At 50.9% G+C, this 18,934-nt stretch overlaps 1 protein-coding gene across 2 annotated transcripts in view; it reads left to right on the top strand.

Moving 5' to 3' along the window:
* Hip1 (huntingtin interacting protein 1) overlaps positions 1-18,934 on the top strand; it is a 140,036-nt gene that overhangs the window by 61,854 nt on the left and 59,248 nt on the right. The gene's annotated exons all lie outside the window — the stretch shown is intronic.

The raw sequence follows: 18,934 nt of genomic DNA, 5'->3' as shown, positions 1-18,934 counted from the left end.
GTGATTGGGAGATTCTGGAGGAGGAGGGGGTCCTGTAGAGTGGAACACTGGGAGGCCCAGATGCTGCAGCTTTTCCCAGGGACCTGTTGGCTCCCGCTGCACCGAAGGGTGCCCTTGAGATCCCTGCCACCCTGGCTGGACTTTAGACCAAGGCACACTCCCCCAAGCTTGCAGTCCTTAAGGACCATGTGTCCAGCCAGAGAGATGCCCCCCACGATGGCCTGTGGCTTCAAAGCAAAGTAGCCAGCTTGGGTTGTGTCTGGGTGTGAAGATAGGCGGGGGGCTATGGGTCTGCTTAGCTTACAGAGAAGGTGCTGGAATTTGAAGGCAGTTTTCCCCAGAGGGTAGCCCTCCCTGTAGAGCAGGTAGGTCTGTCCTTGGCCCTGCCTGGCTTTTGGCACTGTGCCTTGGATAGTGGGATGGGGGCGGCTGACAGGTGAGAGTTGTCTTGTCCCTTGCAGGAGACCAGTCTCAGACTGACTGGGCACTGTGCCGGGGATCCGGGGGCTGAGTGAGGGGCCTCCTGGGCTTTCATCTTCCTGTGAAATGTACCAGTCCATGTTTGGGTGCTGCCTGGAGACTGGGCACCCATTCCCTGCTGTGTACCAAGGCCAGCTATTAGAAGTCCCCCTCAGGAAGCTGGCCCTTTCCACAGGTGTCTGAGCAAGACCAGAGTCACCTGCCTGAGCCGTGGTTGCGGTACCACATCACCCCTGAGCATCCTTCTGTGCCTGTACTCATGTTCCCTGCAAAGCCTGGCCTGCCAGCCCCAGCTCACAGGGTTCAGGGACCTCTGTCTTTAGAGAGCCGCATCACTTCTGGTACTTCTACCATCCTCCATCCATTCTTAATGAATTCAACAGTGTTTGTGTAATTCCTGTCATTTCCATAGTTACTGATGGGTGAAGGATCCAAAGAAACAACCCAGGGTTTCTATTCTTCAAGGCCCTTCACATCTAAATGAGAAGGCCGGAGAGATCCAGACCAGTCACAGATGTGAGTGCAGGTCTGTGTCAGAAAGCCACAGCTTCAGGGACCATATGAGTCTGAGAAGGGACAGGACTCTAGAGTTTAGGCACAGGACTAGGCTGGCTCTGGACGAGGTGTGGTTGGCTCTGCTAGAACAGCGAGGGGCATTGCCAACTGGGAGAGTCCCAGGAAGAGGAGTGGGCAGAGCCCACTGAGTGGGGCTGAGAACGTTTGTCTGGGACAGAGGTTTGAGATCTGGAAACGTCCATGCAGTAAGTTGGGGCAAGACCAGGAAGGCCTTGAATGCCAGCCAAGGTGCTCTGACCTGGCCTAAAGGCACTGGGTAACGTCTGGGGAATTTTGAGCCCAGGAGAGGTACATTTATTGTCTCTTTCCTCTTTTAGCTTAGAGTCCAAACAAAAGTGATATTTGATTCTCATTAATCATAGAGCAGCTGAATGTACAGCCCAGAAACCACTGTCCTCAGCTCTTTGTGAAGGGCGCAGACCCTGGGTTGTAAGGCCCAGAGAACCTCTCCACCCTGTGGCCTTGGTGCCTGCTCCCGGTCAGGGTAGAAGGCCTGTGCTCTTTTCAGTCCCCATCCCTGATTTGGAGGGATCACTGTGGGTACCTGGGGCTTCAGGGTTGACCTCAGACCCAGCAAGCAGTTCAGCCACATCCTTGAGGGAGCCCAGCATCAGCTGGAGGGAAGGGCTGATTCTTGCTTGTTGCTGAATGAGAAAAAAAGCAGATTATAGTTCACCTGATGCCCTTCGTGATTTTTGAGCAAGTTTGTTGCTTAACCTCTCAGCCCCTTCAGTAACATGGTACTTGAAGATTCTAGTAAAGGCTAGAAACAATTCTTCTAAGGTACAGGACCTAGAGTGGGAAGTCCTCCGTACATGGTGGTCGTTCTCCCCAGGAGCAGTGGTTTCCAAAGTCTCATCTGGCCAGAAGGTGACCGACACCTCCCCATGCCCTTTAATTTCTTGATTGACCCGAAGAGCTGAGATGAGGCTGTACTTGACTTGATTGCTCTTGGGACCACTTCTCCCTGGCCTCATTATCTTTCTGAATGAGGGTACAAATGACTGGAGACAGTGGGTTCACCAGCTGCTGCAGCCATGAATTTTTGATGACATCAGATATCTGCCTACAGGAGAGCTGGCCAGCCCTGCACTCAGGAACAAAGTGCAGGTGCTTTGAGGGACCGAGATGGCATCTGCCTCCACTGCACCTAGAGAATACCCAGCACTGCAATTTGGGAAGAAAGTCAAGGCTTTCAGTTCTTATAAAAGAATGTATATATGCTTTTTAGGATAATTCATATCTGTATGGTGGTGGTTGTGTTTTTATTCATTTGTTTTTTGTGGTATTGGGGATTGAACTCCAGGGCCTTCACACTGAGCTACATCCCCAGCCCTTTTTTATTTATTTTGAGAGTCTCGCTAAGCTGGCTAGGCTGGGGAAGCTTGTGATCCTTCCCCCTCAGCTTCCATAATGCTAGGATCACAGGCATAGGCCACCTTGCCCTGCTGTAAGGTGCTTCACAGTGTGCAAGGCATTTTCACATGTGTTTTCATCACAGCCTTGTGGGGAAGGCAAGGCAGAAAGAATTAGCCCCATTTTACAGAGGAGAAAACTGGAGTTCAGAAAAGTGAAGCCTGGGATGCAGGGACAGAACCAGGTCTGGTACCCAGTTCCCCTGATAACTAAAATATATACATTTTGGTGACAGACTAAATAAAAGGTAAGGGGAGGGGCTGGGGATTTAGCTCAACGGCAAAAGCGCCTGCCTGGCAAGCGCAAGGTCATGAGTTCGGTTCCCGGTACCAGAGAAAAACCAAAAAAAAAAATAAAAATAAAAAAATAAAAGGTAAGGGGAAAGATTTAGTGCCTAGATTCCAAAATGGGCCCAAGCTTAACTCAGTAGATAACTGAGGTGTTTACCTTTGGCCTCTGGGTGCCCAGGGGAGAAGATGTGGGGAGGGGGGATTTGAATCTGTCTGTATATGGACTACGTATCTTATATGTCACTCACAGCTGCTTGTAATTTTTGAGACAGGATCTCAGTAAATTGTTCAGTTGCCCAGGCTAGGCTTATGCCATCATCCTGCCTCAGCCTTCCAGAGTGCTGGGATTACAGGCATCCACCACCACACCCAGCTCTACAGCCGTGTATAAAACTGGGGGATTTCTCCATGAGTCTCTCTTCCTCTTCTTCACCTGTGAGACTCCTCACTTTCATAGCAGGAAGATACGGGGTGATTCACATACTCTTTGCAAACGATGTAGATGGTGGGGCAGAAGAAACTTCTGGTCTTCCTGCTGTGGTTGCGAGTGTGCAAATGCTTACCAGGTTGGAGGGAGGATGTGGGAGGTGACTGGCCAGCTAGGGAGATTCCTGCCCAGGGTGATGTTCCAGGGACTCTGCTGGCTTCCCTTCTCGGCTGATCGCTGCATGGAGGCTGCCTTCCCTTTTAGGATCTGAGCTAAGTAATCGGTTGGAGCTGGACAATAGGAAATGGATGGCCGGCTCAGCAAAACCAGAGCAGGGTTTTCTATTCTCGGTCGTGAAATCGGTTTAATGGGTTGCAGCCAGCATTTGAAATAATGAAATAGGTTAGAAAACTTCGGGGTATGTTCCACCTAAGAAGACAAACAGTTGCTAAAACTACTTTGAGTTGTATGTTCCCATGCACACAAGTGAGTCTGGGTGGCCTTATAAAATGTGCTTTTATTGTCATGTTCTTAGATCTTTTGGTGTGCTGTAACAAAATACCCAAGACTGAGTAATTTATAAAGAACAGAAATTTATTCACAGTTCATAAGGCTGGGAGTCCAAGATCAGGGTGCCGGCATGTTCAGTGACCTGAGAGGAAGAACACGGTGTCGTTGCTCAGGAGAAGGAATGGAAGGTCAAGAGGGCTCCCTTCCACATCCGGCCCTTTTATAATTTGCTGACCCCACTCGTGAGAGTGGAGCCCTGTGACTTAAATCACATCTTGATATTGTTGCAACATGAATTTCAGATAAAAATATTTAATTGCTCATAAGTAGTTCAGCCCTTGGAAGAGAAGACTGCATAGGGGCTCGTGGTTTTAGTTGTGGAGGGGCATTTGGGAGGAAGAGATAGTGTATGTATGCCAAGTGACCAAGGATGGTGGGACTTGTTTTCAGGAGGGGGCAGATTTGGCAGGACAGGACTTTCCCATAGCAGAGCGATCACTGGTAGAAGGGTTAGCCACCTGGTGCTGCTCAGGGAGCCTAGAGAAAGGACCCAGGAGCAGCCCCAGCCTCCAAGTCCTTGCACCTGGGGACTTTGGCTCTGCTCCTGGGCTTCAGGAACAATCTGTAGGGTCTTGTGCATTTCATGGCTGAGGGCTGGTGTAGCTGGCAAAGGAGAATTGACTTCATATGCAATGACAGCAGTTCCAGATTGGCAAGTCAGAATATCCTGGCTTTGTGCATAGTTCGCTACAGTTTGCAGAACTCAGCAGAGCACCATGAAACATCAGGAATTATAGATGCAATTGGCCTCAACCAGGTGTCAGGGTGGATGGAGATCTGTGATTTAGGTTTTTTAAATTTACTATATGACCATCTTCATTGTCAGTAATCAACGAGATTGTCACTGGTCACCACTAAGATGAGGTTGAGTTCAATCCAGACAAACATGGAATAAAGTCCTCTTTATGCACAGACCCTGGGTGAGGATCTAGAGCCTGGGATGGCTGAGTCCTTTTTTGCAGAAAAGCTTATAAGGGGGAGAGGGAGGGAGCTAGAACTCTCCTTGAAATGCATCAAATGTGACAGCATGTTAATAGACATTTGCAGTTGCCAGAATAATCGCACCTGGATTATTTTCTCCCTCACAACAGTGTTGAGAAACAGGATTTAGCATCCCTGCTTCATCTGTGGGAACCTGTCCTCAGAGCACCCATGCGCGCACACAATGCACCTTAAGTCCCACTGCCAGTCAGGCTAAGTCTAGAGGCAAACCTGGGTTTTCAGGTGGCTCAACGACCTCCAGTGCCCTGTTGCCCTGACGACCCTTTCTCCCTACCATGCTACTCTTCTTTCCTTTACTCCATTCCCCCAGCACATGCACATGTGTGCACACTCACACACACACACACACACACACACACACCTGGGAGATTTACTTGATGCACACAACCAGGAGCTGATTTCTGTCCACCTTTGTCTCCTTTTTGGCCCAGAGAGGTCCCAGTTCAAAGCAAGACAGGAATGTGGTCAGGCAGCTCCCTGAGCCTCAAAGAAATCATGTCATAGGTCTTTTTAAGAAAACCAAACCAAAGCGCACGTCCCCTGCTGATCGCCTGGGGTTCTGATGCACCTTGATTTGGAGATAACTTCTGTGGACAAGAAGATGGCTTGGGCATGGGACTCAGGCAGACTCCACAGTGCTGTCCCGTGTGTGAAGGTTTAGGGAGCCTCTTCTGTGTCCTGAGAATGTTCTAGATGCCAAATTGAGGCCTTAGAATCCCAAGGCCAGAGGCTAAATCCTGATGCCTCCACCCAGCCCCTCCCTGGCCAAGAATAAGTGAGTTGGTGTCACTCTGCTCAGAGTCCTCATCGCCCAGCTGGGTTGGTGACCCAGCCTTTCAGGAGTGATGAGCTGCCTGTTTAAAGTCCTTGGCGCACAGCAGGGCTTAGTGAGCCATGGCCATAATGATAAATATTTTTGTTCATTAATTCAGGCTACAAATGAAATCTTAAAACTTGAGGTGAAAGGGTGGAAGATTGCTTCTTTCAGAGGAGTATTCACTGCTATGGTTTGGATGTAGGTGTGGTTTAAGCATGTCCCCCAGAGTTCATGGAAATCCAGTCTCCATCATAAGGTGTAAGAGGGCCTGAACTTAACCCAGCTATGGTGTGAAGAGGTGAGCTTTTGGGAAGTGATTAGGATTTGATAAGGTTATCAGGGTGGTGCTCCCATGATTGAGTACTGGTGGCTTTATAGCAAGAAACCATAGAGTATAAACACATACATGCATTTCCTGTCTCTTGCCATGTAACGCCCTGTGCCATCTGAGTACTCTGCCAACCGGAAGACCACCACCACATGTGAGCCCTTGAACCTCCAGAACTGTGAGCTAAATAAACCTCCTTCGTAAAGTTACCCAGCCTTAGGTATTTCATCACAGTAATGCAAAACAGACTAATGCAGTCATTGCTGTTTGAGCTCAGTCTAGCGGGGCCAGTTGGCTCATTAGTCATTAATTGTAACATGATCATTTGCACAAAAACTTCTGGAACATGTGCTAGCATGGAAAAGGTGACAGTTTAAGAAAGAAGATCATGGTGAAAGTCGGGAACAGAGGAAAAGGAATTCCCCCACCTGGTGAGGAAAGTAACGCTACTGCAAACACATTAAAAGGCCAAGGTCATAAAACCATGGAGTTTATTCAGAAACTACCTATGGTTTATACTAGAAGAGTAAACACAGTCCCCATTCCTATGGGACTAACATGATCAGGTTGTTTTGTGCCTTGGTGCTGCCTGGAAGAATTGTGCTCTTAGACGATGAGCAGTTTCATTCATGGAAACACGTGGTGCACAGTAGGTGCTGAATGAACGATCGGTTAAATGGTGGAGAGGAGACTCCAGCTGAGAAGCTTGGTTGTACACCAGCCAGAGCAGAAGACACTGGGGATGGATGTTGAGTAGGTTGGCTAGGAGCAGGGCCAGAGGAACGGGAGAGGAGGAGTGGGCACAGGTGTGAGGGCCCATGTTAAAAATAATCAGCAAGGCTGTGGTAGAACCACAAGCAGCTTGGACGTGCTATTCTGGCCGACACGTTCTGCTGCCTTCTGGTCACTCCCAGTGCCTGGAGACGGCGGCCCTCACTGGTACCAGGATCAGCATGGGAATGGCACCGTGGGTTGGAGCAAAGTTTTTTTTTTAGACATTTCATTAACTTTCTTCCATGATCTCTCTTTGGACCACTCAGTTCACCCTTGTTTTCTGGGACCTAAAATAGCTTTCTCTTGCTGGGTTCCTAAAGCTGGAAAGAAGTCTGGCAAAATCACTGCCTCTTTCCTCCAGCTCATCCAAGGTCTTATTAGCAGCCGTGGCGTTGGACGGGGGGTGCTCTTAGGGGTTGTACCTGTTGTCCTGGCCGTTCCCCTTCTGGCCCTGTGGATATATGAAGATTGTCTCTGAGCTGGCAGACACTGAGGACCCTCCCAGGTTATCTAGGCCAGCCTCACAGACTGTATTAAAAAATGTGTTAATTTTATGGTTTTTGCCTTCAGAGAGGTGAGGAAGTGAATCATAATTAGCCTGATTAGTGCAGAATTGGAGATTTAAGGAAAGTTCTGTGGAAACAAAGGTATGAATCATTCTGCTCAGTGTTATAAAAGGTGTACTGAGGAAGCTGATATTTCATTCATCCATTCTTTCATTCATTTATTCCAAAAAGATTTTTTTGAAGTGTCCTACATGTGCCGGGTGCAGTTCTCTGTGCTTGGTACATCCCTGAGCCGCAGTGAGCTGAGCTGCGTGTATATGGCGTTGGGAGGGGGATCGAGTATGACAGTAAATGTAAGCAAGCAAATTGGATAGGCTGCGGAAGTGATTCACAGAAGGCGGGCAGTGGAGTGTGGAAGTGGCCACACTGGTCTAAGGATTCTTGGATGAGAATTGTGCAAGAGGCCAGCCCTTCCTAGCAGGGTTTTTCCTCACCTGCCGGTGAACTCTGGGACCCTGGTTTCTAGTCTATTCTTGTTCTCCAGTGTTGTGGAAATTACAGCCCGTTTGAGCCCTGGTTCATTTCTAAGAGTTGCCAGAGTCTGGACCTCAGGGCTGTCTTTCTCCTCACCAGCTGCCCCTCCCCTGCTCCTGTGATCGGCTCCAAAGAGACCCGGGCCTGAGCAGGGCAGTCTGGAGACCATGGCAGGCTCATCCGTTCTGTCAGATTTCATGGAAGCTGGGGAACACGCTGCCTGTGTTTCCCACAGATGTCCACGAGGAAGCCAGGTGTTAAACAGGCAGTTCCCTGGCCACGGCCTGGGGTGCGGACGGAGTGCCGTCACCATGTGAGACGACCTCTCAGCTCCACCCAGGAACGTCAGGTACAGTGAGGGCTGGGGAGACAGACCACTTTCACGTTATTCACTGCTCAGAAAAGCATGCTTCCTCCCGCTGTGTTGGTGCTGGTGAAGCTGAGGCTCAGAGGAGTCCAATTACACAGGACTGCTCACTTGGAGTCTGGTCTCTTTCTCTGGCAACCTTTCACCCTCCCTAGCTCCCCAGCTCCTGACAGGAGATGGTTGTGAGTGTGTCGTCCACACCCCAGGCTGTAGTTTGGGGGGCTGGGGCTTCTGCATTGTGAGTACATGTTAACATCACAGAACTGTGGTCATTGGCAGCACAGGGAACGTTAAACTTCTGTGACTTTTTTAAAAACAGGGAAAGGTGTGAACGCTGCTGCTAACAATTTGGTGTGGGTCCTTACAGACTGTTGGCCGGCGTGTGTGTGAATGAGTGTCTGTCTGCAGATTGAACAGAGATTAAATCACATGAAAGTACTGTTTTATAGGTTGGAAACAGTCACACTTGCATTTGGCCCAACCAGACCTACATATGTAGACCCGTGGTGGCGAACCTATGACATGTATGCTGCAGCCGATTATTTTTTTTATCATCGAAAGTTCTAAAACGTTCCACATCCCTGACCTAGGCCAATATACATGTACTGTACTTGAAACACCCCACGGTACACTTTTGTAGACTTCTGCTTTAGCTTTCAGTATGCCGTAGGTCTAGAACATACCAGAGGGGTCAAGGGCTTGGGCTCTGGGGCTCAAAACTCTTGTCTGCATTTCTTACCCACCTGGGCAGGTTATGAAGGCTCCCCATGCCAGAGTCTTCCTCTTTGTATAGCGAGGTAGTCATAGACCCTTCCAGGATGGAGGCGTTCACATGTTTGTGAAGCACTTAGATCAGTGCCTCACACAAAGCAAGTGCTCAGTAAGTGTTAGCAAGTACTGCTGGATTTCCTGGTAAGAGGGGCGACCTATTTGTCTTCCTCCTCCTTCATCTTCCTCCTTTTTCTTCTCCTTCTCTTTGACACATCTTGCCAGTCCTCCCCGGCTGAACACCCTTGCAGCTCCCTTTCCTGGCCTGCTTCTCATCTGGTGAGCTGGTTCCTCCTCCAGGTGCTGACTCACCCTTCTTCAGCCTGGGCCCAGTGCCTCCCTCCAGGCCCCTGTTCCCCATGCCCACAGGTACCAGGCCTCTATCTAACACACTGTGTACACAGTGCCTAATCCTTCCCACCCAGACTGTGGTCTTTAAAGCAGGACTGTGCCTTCCTCATCTGCGAATTGACTGAATATAGCACCTGATACACAGGTGCTCAGTAGTTGATGGAAGAGGGCATTGAGTGAACGAATAAAATTATGAGTAGTGGAAATCAAATAAATGGAGGTGGTTGGGGAGAGTGGTTAATAGGTGTGGCAAAAGCCCAGGCAGGAGGCTCATGATGCAGGTTGTGTCTGGGAAAACATAGCTGAGGGACAGGATTGAGTGCCAGGACAAAGGCCAGCAGGGTCCAGATCCCCAGGCCTTGGGTACTGGGCCTGGGAGTGGAGTGCCTTCCCTGTGTGCAGCAGTGGGTCCTGGCTGCATCTGGTATGTTAGTCTTTCTGTTGCTGTAACAAATCCATCAGATAATCAGCTTAAAAAGAAGAAAGGTTTATTTTGGCTCGTGGTTTTAGAAGTTCCAGTCCATGGCTGAGTGGCTCCTTGACATCACAGGAGCACGCGGCAGGAACTGCTTACTTTATGGCAGCTGGGAAGAGAGACAGGAAGAGGCCAGGTCCCCAGTATCTCCTCCAAGGGCACCCTCCGCAGGGTACTGCCACCTCCCAGTAGCGCCCCAGGCTGGGGATCAAGCCTTTAATGCAAGCGCCCGTGCAGGACGCTTATCTAAACCGCAGCATGGGGCCATCCTGCCTGGGGCTCTCTCCTCTGGGTGAGCCCAATTGTTCATACCCCTGACTTCTGGGTCCTGAGGTTCTTTCAGTAAGGAAGAGCTTCCTCCTCTTCAACCCTCCAGATGCAGAAGTAAGAGTTCCTGGTAGTGTTGCTTTCTGAGGAAGTCACATCACCACGCTGTGGCTGATGATGAAATCCACCTCCCGAATTAACATCGCCCCTCCCTTGCTGAGACAATTCAGCAAATCCCGGCCAGCATGGCCAGCTCACATTGGCCCCGGGATCAGGGCCTCCCTGCCTGACGGGACAGCCACCGCCTCAGAGGGAGCCCAGAGCGCTGCTCACTTACTTTCTTCTCTTTGGCTGTGACCTGAGACCTGTGAGGCCTGTGCTTCCGCTGTCTGTTCATCAGAATATTGGTCCCTGAAACCAAGGGCTTGGCACCGCCCGCATGCTCCTGTCAGCACAAATGAGTCTGAGTTGTCCTTCCCAGGGCAGGAAGGATGTTGCTGAGATTGATGGGCCTGGATCTAGTGAGATCTGGGTTCGGATTTTGGCACTGCTGTGTGATTAGGTGGGTCATCTAGTTAGCCGGGAGTCATGGTCTGCGGGACAAGCCATGGAGCCATTCTGAGCCTTAGTGTTTCAGGTATTCGGTGGAATTTGTCCCAGTGTTGCTGTAAGGACTAAAGGAACTAATGTATGGGAGCGAGTCTGGAATCACTGACCAGGAGAGGGTGATTCAGGGAGAGCACAGTGGAGCCAGGAAGCTCCTCAGTCTGTATTTTAGAGAGGGTGGGGAGAGTAAGCTGAGAGAACTGAAGAATCAGGACGTTTTGCCTTGTATTTTCTCTGCTTTCTCACAGACCCCTTATGCCCACCATGTTCCCCTACACCTATGCATATGGACACACACACACACACACACACACCCCTTCTGTCAAGCTCTTCCCAGAGCAGGCGCTGGCCAGTTCTGTCTCACCTTCCTGAAAATTCTCCTTGAAGAGAAAGTGTTCAAACATGGCCAAATGATTTGAGTATCGATCCAATGGGTCCAGCACTTTAAAAGCCGGACGGGCAGCCAGGAGGAGCAGAGTTGGCTCGAGAAACCCCAGAAGGCCTGGGAAGAACAAGGCTGGGGCAGAGTGGGCAGAGGCTGGCAGAACTGTGCCCATCAAGCCCAGCTGCACAGCCCCAGGCCTGCCCCTGGCCTTTGCACTCTCAGCTTTGGCCTTGTTCCTGCACCACTGTGAGAGTGGAGTCCCTCAGGAGCTTGCGCAGCTCTTCACGGCACCCCCTTCTCAGGCATATGTGACCACGTTGTCACTTCTGCCATTTGAACTGAGAAAACTCGGACCTCCCTCCTTCAGGCTGCCGTTCCCCCAAACAGCAGAGATACTGTGAAGCACTGTGTCCAGCTCCCCACTTCCTTTCCATCATGCACCCCATCAGGGAGGGGCTTCCCCTCCCCCCAGGGGCCGCACACGGGCCTGACTGTCAGTGCGGCAGTCAGTTCTCAGCTCGCCCCCCGAACCCCACCTCCCAGCAGCGTTCCGCACACTGCGCACTCCCAACGGGAGACGGGAGACGTTGCTCCCAGGATACCTGCTCTCCTGGCTCACCTACCTCGTGGGCTGTCTCTTTTCCGTTGCCATCACCAGTTTTCTCTCATCTCTTTCCTGCATGTCGGGATTTCCTCAGCCTGTCCCCAGGCCTCTCATCCGTGGAACTCTTGGCATTGCAGATGTGCCGCACCCTGCTGCTCACTTCAGCTCCGCTTGAACATCTGGGTGGCTCTCACATTTCACATGTCCAGAACGACCCCCCGTCCCCACTCAGTCCTGCTCCTCCCATGCTCTCTCCAGCTTGTTAGTGGCAGTTCTGTCCTTCTAGTCGCCCCAGCAGGTAACCTGATGTCTTCTTTGACTCCTCTTCTCACATCCCACATCCCACATCCCACATCCCAGCCGCAAATCCCGAATCAGTCCACCCATCTTGTCACCTCTGCTGCCACCATGGTCTGAGCCAGCGCCATTTCTGGCCTGAATTAATGCCATAGCATGTTGTCAGAGCCCGTGCTCTCCACTCGTCCCTACACTGTTCTCAGAGCAGCACTCAGAAGGCTCCTTTAAAAAACGGGAGTCAGCTTGTGTCACCCCTTTGTCAAGAACCGTCCAGCAGCCACCACCCCCCCATTTTACTTAGACTGAGGCTGACCCGGGAGACCTCTTGAGATCTGGTCCCTCCCTCCCAGCCCCAGCCTCTCGCTGTGCCTGGTTGCTGCCAGGTGGGCTCCTGCCCAGGACTGGGCACTTCTTGCTCTTTGCCTGAAACTCTTCACCCAGGCGTCTGTCAGGCTTGCCTCCTCCGTCATCTCCACAGCACGGCCTTCCCTGTGGCCCTCTTTGAGGTCATAACGCCACCTAGAATACCTCATCCTTATCATCAGCCTTATTTTGCCTCCGTAGCATTTCCCACAATCTGCGTTATCTCATATTTTATTGTTTACTGTCTTTCTCTCCCACCAAAACGTAGGATCCTGAAGGCGGAGACTTGTCACTTTTGTTCACTGCTGTCTGTCTGAGAAGTGCCAGGCGCATGATAGGCCTTAAAAAATAGGTGTTGAGTGAATGAAAGAAATATACACTGAATAGAAAAAGAATTCTGAGCAGTTGTTCTGAGGTTGGAGAAGACCGGAAGGGATTTGAGTGGCCCCTTCAGAAACTTAACCATGATTAGGGCAAAACATGGAAGCAGGAGACAGAGAGCGAGGCTGGGAATGTTCTGGAAGAAAACAGGTGACCATCTGCACTGGGCCGCCTTTAGAGTTAGAGGGGAGGGGAACTGTTTTTCTGAGCTTTATGTAACAGATGTGGTTTTGTATAAATCACACTTCTGTAAACTGAATCCTATTTTAAATGTACCAGCAAGGATTGCTATTTAAAGGAATTTGGTGCCAGTTCCATTTGTCAAGTGCATAATATCCCCTAATTTGTCCTCAGTGTCAATTCATATTTTCCAGAAAAAGTTTACATTTACCTCAATCAGGTAGCTTGTCTGAGCTGAGGAGTTCTGGTTTCCATGTTTCCACTGTCTCTCCCTCTCCCTCTCTCTTCGTTTGCATTCTTGCCCGTTTTGTTCCTGCTTTTTCTTTAGCTGAGTTGTTCCTTAAACATGGCCATGGAATGTTCTGGAACATGAGACGGAATCCAGAGTTCAGTGGCCCCTCCCAGACCAGAAGAGTGCAGGCAAGGCATGGGATCGAGAGATCTGTTTGGGCGTGGGGAGCTGTGCTTCCTGGGGGTCCAAGGTTACGTTCTCAGGTTATGTCAAGGCACAGCCAGTTTTGGGAATCACTGAGCAAAGTGACAACCCAGTCCTATTTGTCCTTGCCGTATATATCCCAGCTTTTGCTGAAGAGGTAGATGGGATCCCCTCTGTGGCTTTGCAGAAGATGGCTGGTGTGGGATGGCTACCGCAGGACTGGCTGATACACAGGGGATGGAGATCAGGGCCATCCCTGCTCAGTACCTCACCTGCCCTGCTGACTCTCAGATGAGAGCAAGGTCCTGTGGCCGCCGCCTATTGGTGTGAGGCTTCAGAATCCCATCACCCTGGCCCGGACTCCCTTCACTCCAGAACATGAAGCGTTCCCTAGGAGGCCGTGGCGGTTACCAACCAAGTCTGAACCATCTTCCTCAGAGATATAGAAGGTCAGCTTATTTGGAGGTTGTCTGACCTTAGGTCATTGCTCTAGGTTTTCTGATAAACATTCTCCTGTTGGTTCTCACCAACAGGTCAGAACATCTGCCAGTAGGACAGGTTGGACTTTTCCTAGGAGGAGTCAGATCTGCCTTTAAGGCAACAAAGGTGTTGAGGTGGGAACAGAGGTTGAGTTAGGTCGACTGTGGCTAAGAGTTCGATTGTCACCATCAAAGCAGTAGAACGTGAACTTTGGCTGGTTAAAAAAAGGCAGTGCCCTCCCGGCACTCTGGGAGACTGAGGCATGAAAAGCACGAGTTTGAGCCCAGTCTGGGCAACTTAACAAGACCCTGTCTCAAAATAAAAAATAGAAAGGGTCAAGGATATAGCTCAGTGCAGAGGCCCTGGGTTCAATCTTCAGTGCTAACAACGAAAAGACAGTGTCAACCCCTGATGCCTTGGAGCCACATGTTTATCTGGAAAGTGCACCCTGCCTCCCTCATGAGGGTTCTCGGCATCATGGAGACAAACAGGGGAAAGCTTTTTGGTAAAGAGTGCGAAGAGCAGAGGACGTAAGCAGTCCCATTATCCTTGTCCTTCCTGCAAACCTGGCATCCCCGGATGAGGGTGAGCCAACAGGTAAATCGGGAATGTTCTACACGCAGAACCATTTCCCCAAAGCACATAAGGCACCTTCACGTAGCCGTTGTATATATGGAATGGGGATTCTGCTCACTTACGGACTGCATTTTGGGAAAGCTGGCTCATGGTTGTGCAAGGGGCCTGGGATTAGCGAGAGACACTGAGCCCACTGAGCCGAGTTGGAGTCTGGATTTCATGAGACCGGGAACCATGCTAGATTTCTAAGCTGGAAGGACTCGTGAGGAACTTTACTCTTTTGCCTTTTCGCCCAGTGGTGCCAGGGATGCCCTCAGTCCCAGATCTTCCTGCCTTATTTTGGGTTGCCTGTGATCCAGAGCAGAGGCGGGGGTGAGCTACGTAGTAACATGGCTGTGAGATGGGGTGTCTGCTGTGTAAACAGAGTAAGAAGAACAAATGCAGAGGGTGTTTGGAGGGAGAGCAATATCCTTGGCGTTACCAGGGTGTAGCAAGTGCTTCCTGACTGTCATGGGACAGACGGGTCACTGACGAATCGGCTGTGTAAGAGAGGTTCCTGCGTTGCTCTATGTCCCAACAAGGGAGGAGACCACCTAACCTCACAGGGACAGCTGGAGGACAGAGCGTGGCAGAGAGCATGTGGAGGGGAAGTTGGGCAATGCTCCTGCTTAGGGAGGACCCAGCCCTTCCTCGCCAGCTGTCCATCCAGAAGGCTTTCCCTGGAAGCTGTGGCAAGGGATGTGGCTCAGAGATTAGCAGGGGGTCAGGCTGTGTCCGATGAGCCTGCCTCGGGCCTGGCTTCCTAGGCAAGGTGACGCACCGGAAGAGCAATGGGTTGCATGAGTGCTCTGGTTATTCCTGTGAACGTGACCTTGTAGCTCAGGGTGCGAGGCCCGAGACTTCCCCATAATAACAGAAGCAACCCTGTGAGTAGGGTGGGAAAGACAGGCCAGCTTCTCCTTTTTCCCTGAGACCTGGTTGAGCCTCTTACCCTGCACCCTCTATTCCAGCGCTTTCTGATACCCCGTGTGAGCACACCGAGGCATCGTAGCAGTCCTGTCATGGGGCAAGGCAGCTGGCATATGGGGACAAGGAGTAGGTCCAAGACCTGTATGAGAAACAGGGTTGCTCAAGTCCGCATGGGCTCTGGTTTTAAAGTGGGGTCACAAGGCGGCGATGGAGGACATAGTGGAAGAATCCAGGGCCATGGTGGTGACAGATGAGGCTGTGTGGGTGGCAGAAGGACTTGGTCCCTTCTTCTCCAGGCACATGGGAACAGGGCCCACAGGGAGCCCAGGGCTCCCTTCTGTCATTGTCTGTGGGAAGGGGCTGGGTGGTCTGATTCAGAGGCTCAGGGCAAGGGTGGCTTGCGGGGGGGGGGGGTCCCCCAGCGGGAGTGTAAGGAGCGCGTGAAGGGAGGAGATAGGAGGTGGCCTGTGAGGGCCGTGGAGGTGGGGGTCTAAGTGGTGTGAAGAGTGGGAGAGCTTTCTGGGGGAACGCTGCCCCCCACTTTGTGCCTTACAGAAGTCAGAAGCCATGGCCAAAGCGAGACTTAAGACTAGGAATGACGGGCAAGGCTGAGGGGCCTTGTTCTGTGGAAAGGAAGCTCGCTCTACAGGGTTGATGAGCATCCAGCATCATTTCCAGGAAAATGGCAGCTCTGACAAAAGAGGTGGTCATGGCAGCCCCTGCTCAGTCAAGAGGGACCCCGTGCCTGTCTGGGGAGGGAGGACCACCCTAGGCTGCCTTTTCCGGTGGAAACACCCACAGTGGTCCAAGGGGAAGGGGACGGAGAGAGATGCAAATCTGATTAGAGGTCCCCAGACTCCTGACCCAAGTCCCTGGGCACAAGGGACACCCACTTCCTCTCAGCCTACTCCTCTTGGATTTTGCCTCCATGGCACACCTGTTGCCCAGGTCACTGGTGATATTCATTGTCGCAGGCCGTGACTTGCTCGCATGAAGTGCTCTGAGAGACCCTCCCCGCCAACGTGCCTACTCCCCTCCCTCCATGGCAGTGTTGACAGTCTCTGTCCTGATCCCCATGTCTCCCTGGCTTGTGGGGAATGTCCACAGCCCCTTCTGGGCCTCTTCTACACATGGCCTTGATGTCGTTTCTAACCTGATAACTCCTGAACTCAAGGTCCAGTCTAACCTTCTCTCTGCCTTCCCAGCTGCTGAGCTACAGGGACTCTGTCTTAGTCCATTCAGGCTTCTAGAACAAAACACCTGGGTAATTCATAAACAACAGGCATTTATTTCTCACTGTTCTGAAGGCCGGAATTCCAAGATCAAAGCAACAGCCGACTGATGAGGGCCCACTCTATGTCACAGGTGCCACCTTCTCTCTGTTCCTCACATGGCACAAAGAGCAAACAGACCCCCTGGGGTCTCCTGTGAAAACACTGGTCCCATGAGGACTCTTGTGCCCTAATCACCTCCTAAAGACCCAGCCTCTGTACTGCACTGGAGTTAGGTTTCAACCTAGGGATGAGGGGACACAAATGTCTCAAATTTAATCACACAGAGCCACATTTCTGCCCCGCCCAGCCCGCCTCCTCCCCAATTTTCATTGCAAAATAAATGAGTTTCATCCTTCTTTAGCTAAGGAAAAAAAACCTTGATTCTTTGATTCTCTCCTTGATTTCTGTCTTTTCTTCACACCCTAGTTGTAAACCATTGACAAATCTTGAAATAATGCTTAGGATGTATGTAAACCTTGTACTTCTAACCTGGTCTGGCCTGGACTATTGTCATACCCTTGCCCCTGCATCCTCCTACTGTCTAGTCTATGTACTGGTACAGCAGCCAGAATAATCCTTTCGAAAAAAGAGTCAGATTCTTCCTCTGCATTCAGTTCTTACAGCAATATCTTAGTCAGCTTCCTGTTGTTGTTACAGAATACCCAAGACTGGTTAGTTTATAATATGCAGAGTTTTATTTGCTCACGGTTCTAGAGGTAGGAAAGTAGGAGCATGATGCTGGCGTCTGCTTGGCTTCTTGGGAGGGCTTTGTGCTGTTCTAGCTCATGGCGGAGCAGAAGAGCAAGAGGGCATGTGCAGGAGATGCAAAATGGGGGGGGGCAGCCTCGTTTTATAGCAGCTCACTCTTATTAACTAATCCAGTCCCTGGAAAAGCATTAATCCCTCTTAATGACCTAATCACTTCTTAAAGGTCTCATGCCTTTCAGTACCTTGACATCAGGAATCAAGTTCATCATTAGTTTTGGCAGGGGACAAACCACACCCAAGGCATAGCAAGTACCCATGAGGCCCCCCACGCTCTGGCTGCTCCCCGCCTTCCTCTCCCTCTGCTCCAGCCCTGCTAGGTTCTTGCTGCTCCTCACGCACACACCAAGCCCACTCTGGCCTCAGGACTTCAGCTTGCTATTCTTTGTGATATAAATGCTACTCCCAGTATCCTTATGGCTCCTTCGTCACCCCCTCAGGGTCCTGCTCAAACGCGACCATCCCATGTGAAATTGCTTGGCCCCACGCCCTTAGCATCTCCCTTTGTGTCTCATTTTTCTCCGTAGCAGCACTTGTGTCCACCTGACCCACTGTGTTTACTTGTTCGGTCTGGGTGTCCCTCATCCCACTGGAGCACGTCCCATGAGAGCTTTTGTCTGTCTTGTTTGCTGCCATACCCCAGTGCCAAAAGCACGCTGTAGCCCTATGTAAAACATTGGCTGCATGAAGTTTAAGAGAAGTTTAAGAGATGAGGCTTCTACATCTTGGGATCAGAAGATCAAGGGGCCCAAAGACCATCTGGCGCAAACACTGCCTGGGTGCTGAGCACCTCCAGCCCAGGCCATGCATCAGGGCCTGCTTCCAAAAGCTCCCATCCACCTGTCACCAACCCTGGCTTTATTTTGAATGCCAGGTTTACAGAAGTAAAATTTACATGCCGGAAAATTCACCGTGGGCTTGACAGTCGCAGATAGGTAACCCGCTCACAGCCAAGTTTAGCCTGGTTCCATCACCCCCACGTTTCCCCAGTCTCCCTTAGTAACCAGCCTGTCTCCAACCCGCAGCCCCTGGCCTCACTGATCTGTTTCTCTTTCTACAGTTCTGACCTCCAGACATCATATAAATTGTCTTATGTAGTCTGTGGCCTTTGAAGCTGGCTTCTGTCACTTGACACAGTGCCCTTGAGAGTCATCCACAATGTTGCAGGGATCAATAGCTGTTCCTTTTTTATTGCTGAGTGGTGCCCTATGCCGTGGCTGCCCTGCTGGTGATGTATCCCCTGCTTTCAGGGCACTGGAGCTGTTTGCACTCAGGGGAGAGGAATATAGCACCACTTTCTTCCCATTTGTTCTCAAGAGTCCTCCTTCTGGTCCTTGAGGATTTCCATCTTCCAGGTGTGGTAACTGAGATCTGTGAAGCTCACTGCACCCTTTCTTCTCCATCATCCCTGCCCCACACACTTTCCCTGATTCATCCTATCTGACTTTATGGTTCACACTTCGCCAGCCCAGTTTGTTTCCATTATATACATCCATCTTATTTGTATCTCCTATAGCAAAGGGGATCCAGAGCTGAACGTTCCAGTCAGCCCTCCTCGTCCCCAGGCTGTGTGTGCGGGTTCCATGCCGGCAGATGCCACCAGCTGCATGTGGAAAGTGTAGACAGGCCTGTGGTGGTTGCATCTGTACTGAACATGTGCAGGCTTTTTG

Source organism: Chinchilla lanigera, unplaced genomic scaffold, assembly GCF_000276665.1.
Source record: "Chinchilla lanigera isolate Chin_1 unplaced genomic scaffold, ChiLan1.0 scaffold00055, whole genome shotgun sequence".
Taxonomy (NCBI): Eukaryota; Metazoa; Chordata; class Mammalia; order Rodentia; family Chinchillidae; genus Chinchilla; species Chinchilla lanigera.
This window is presented reverse-complemented; position numbering and strand designations above follow the sequence as displayed.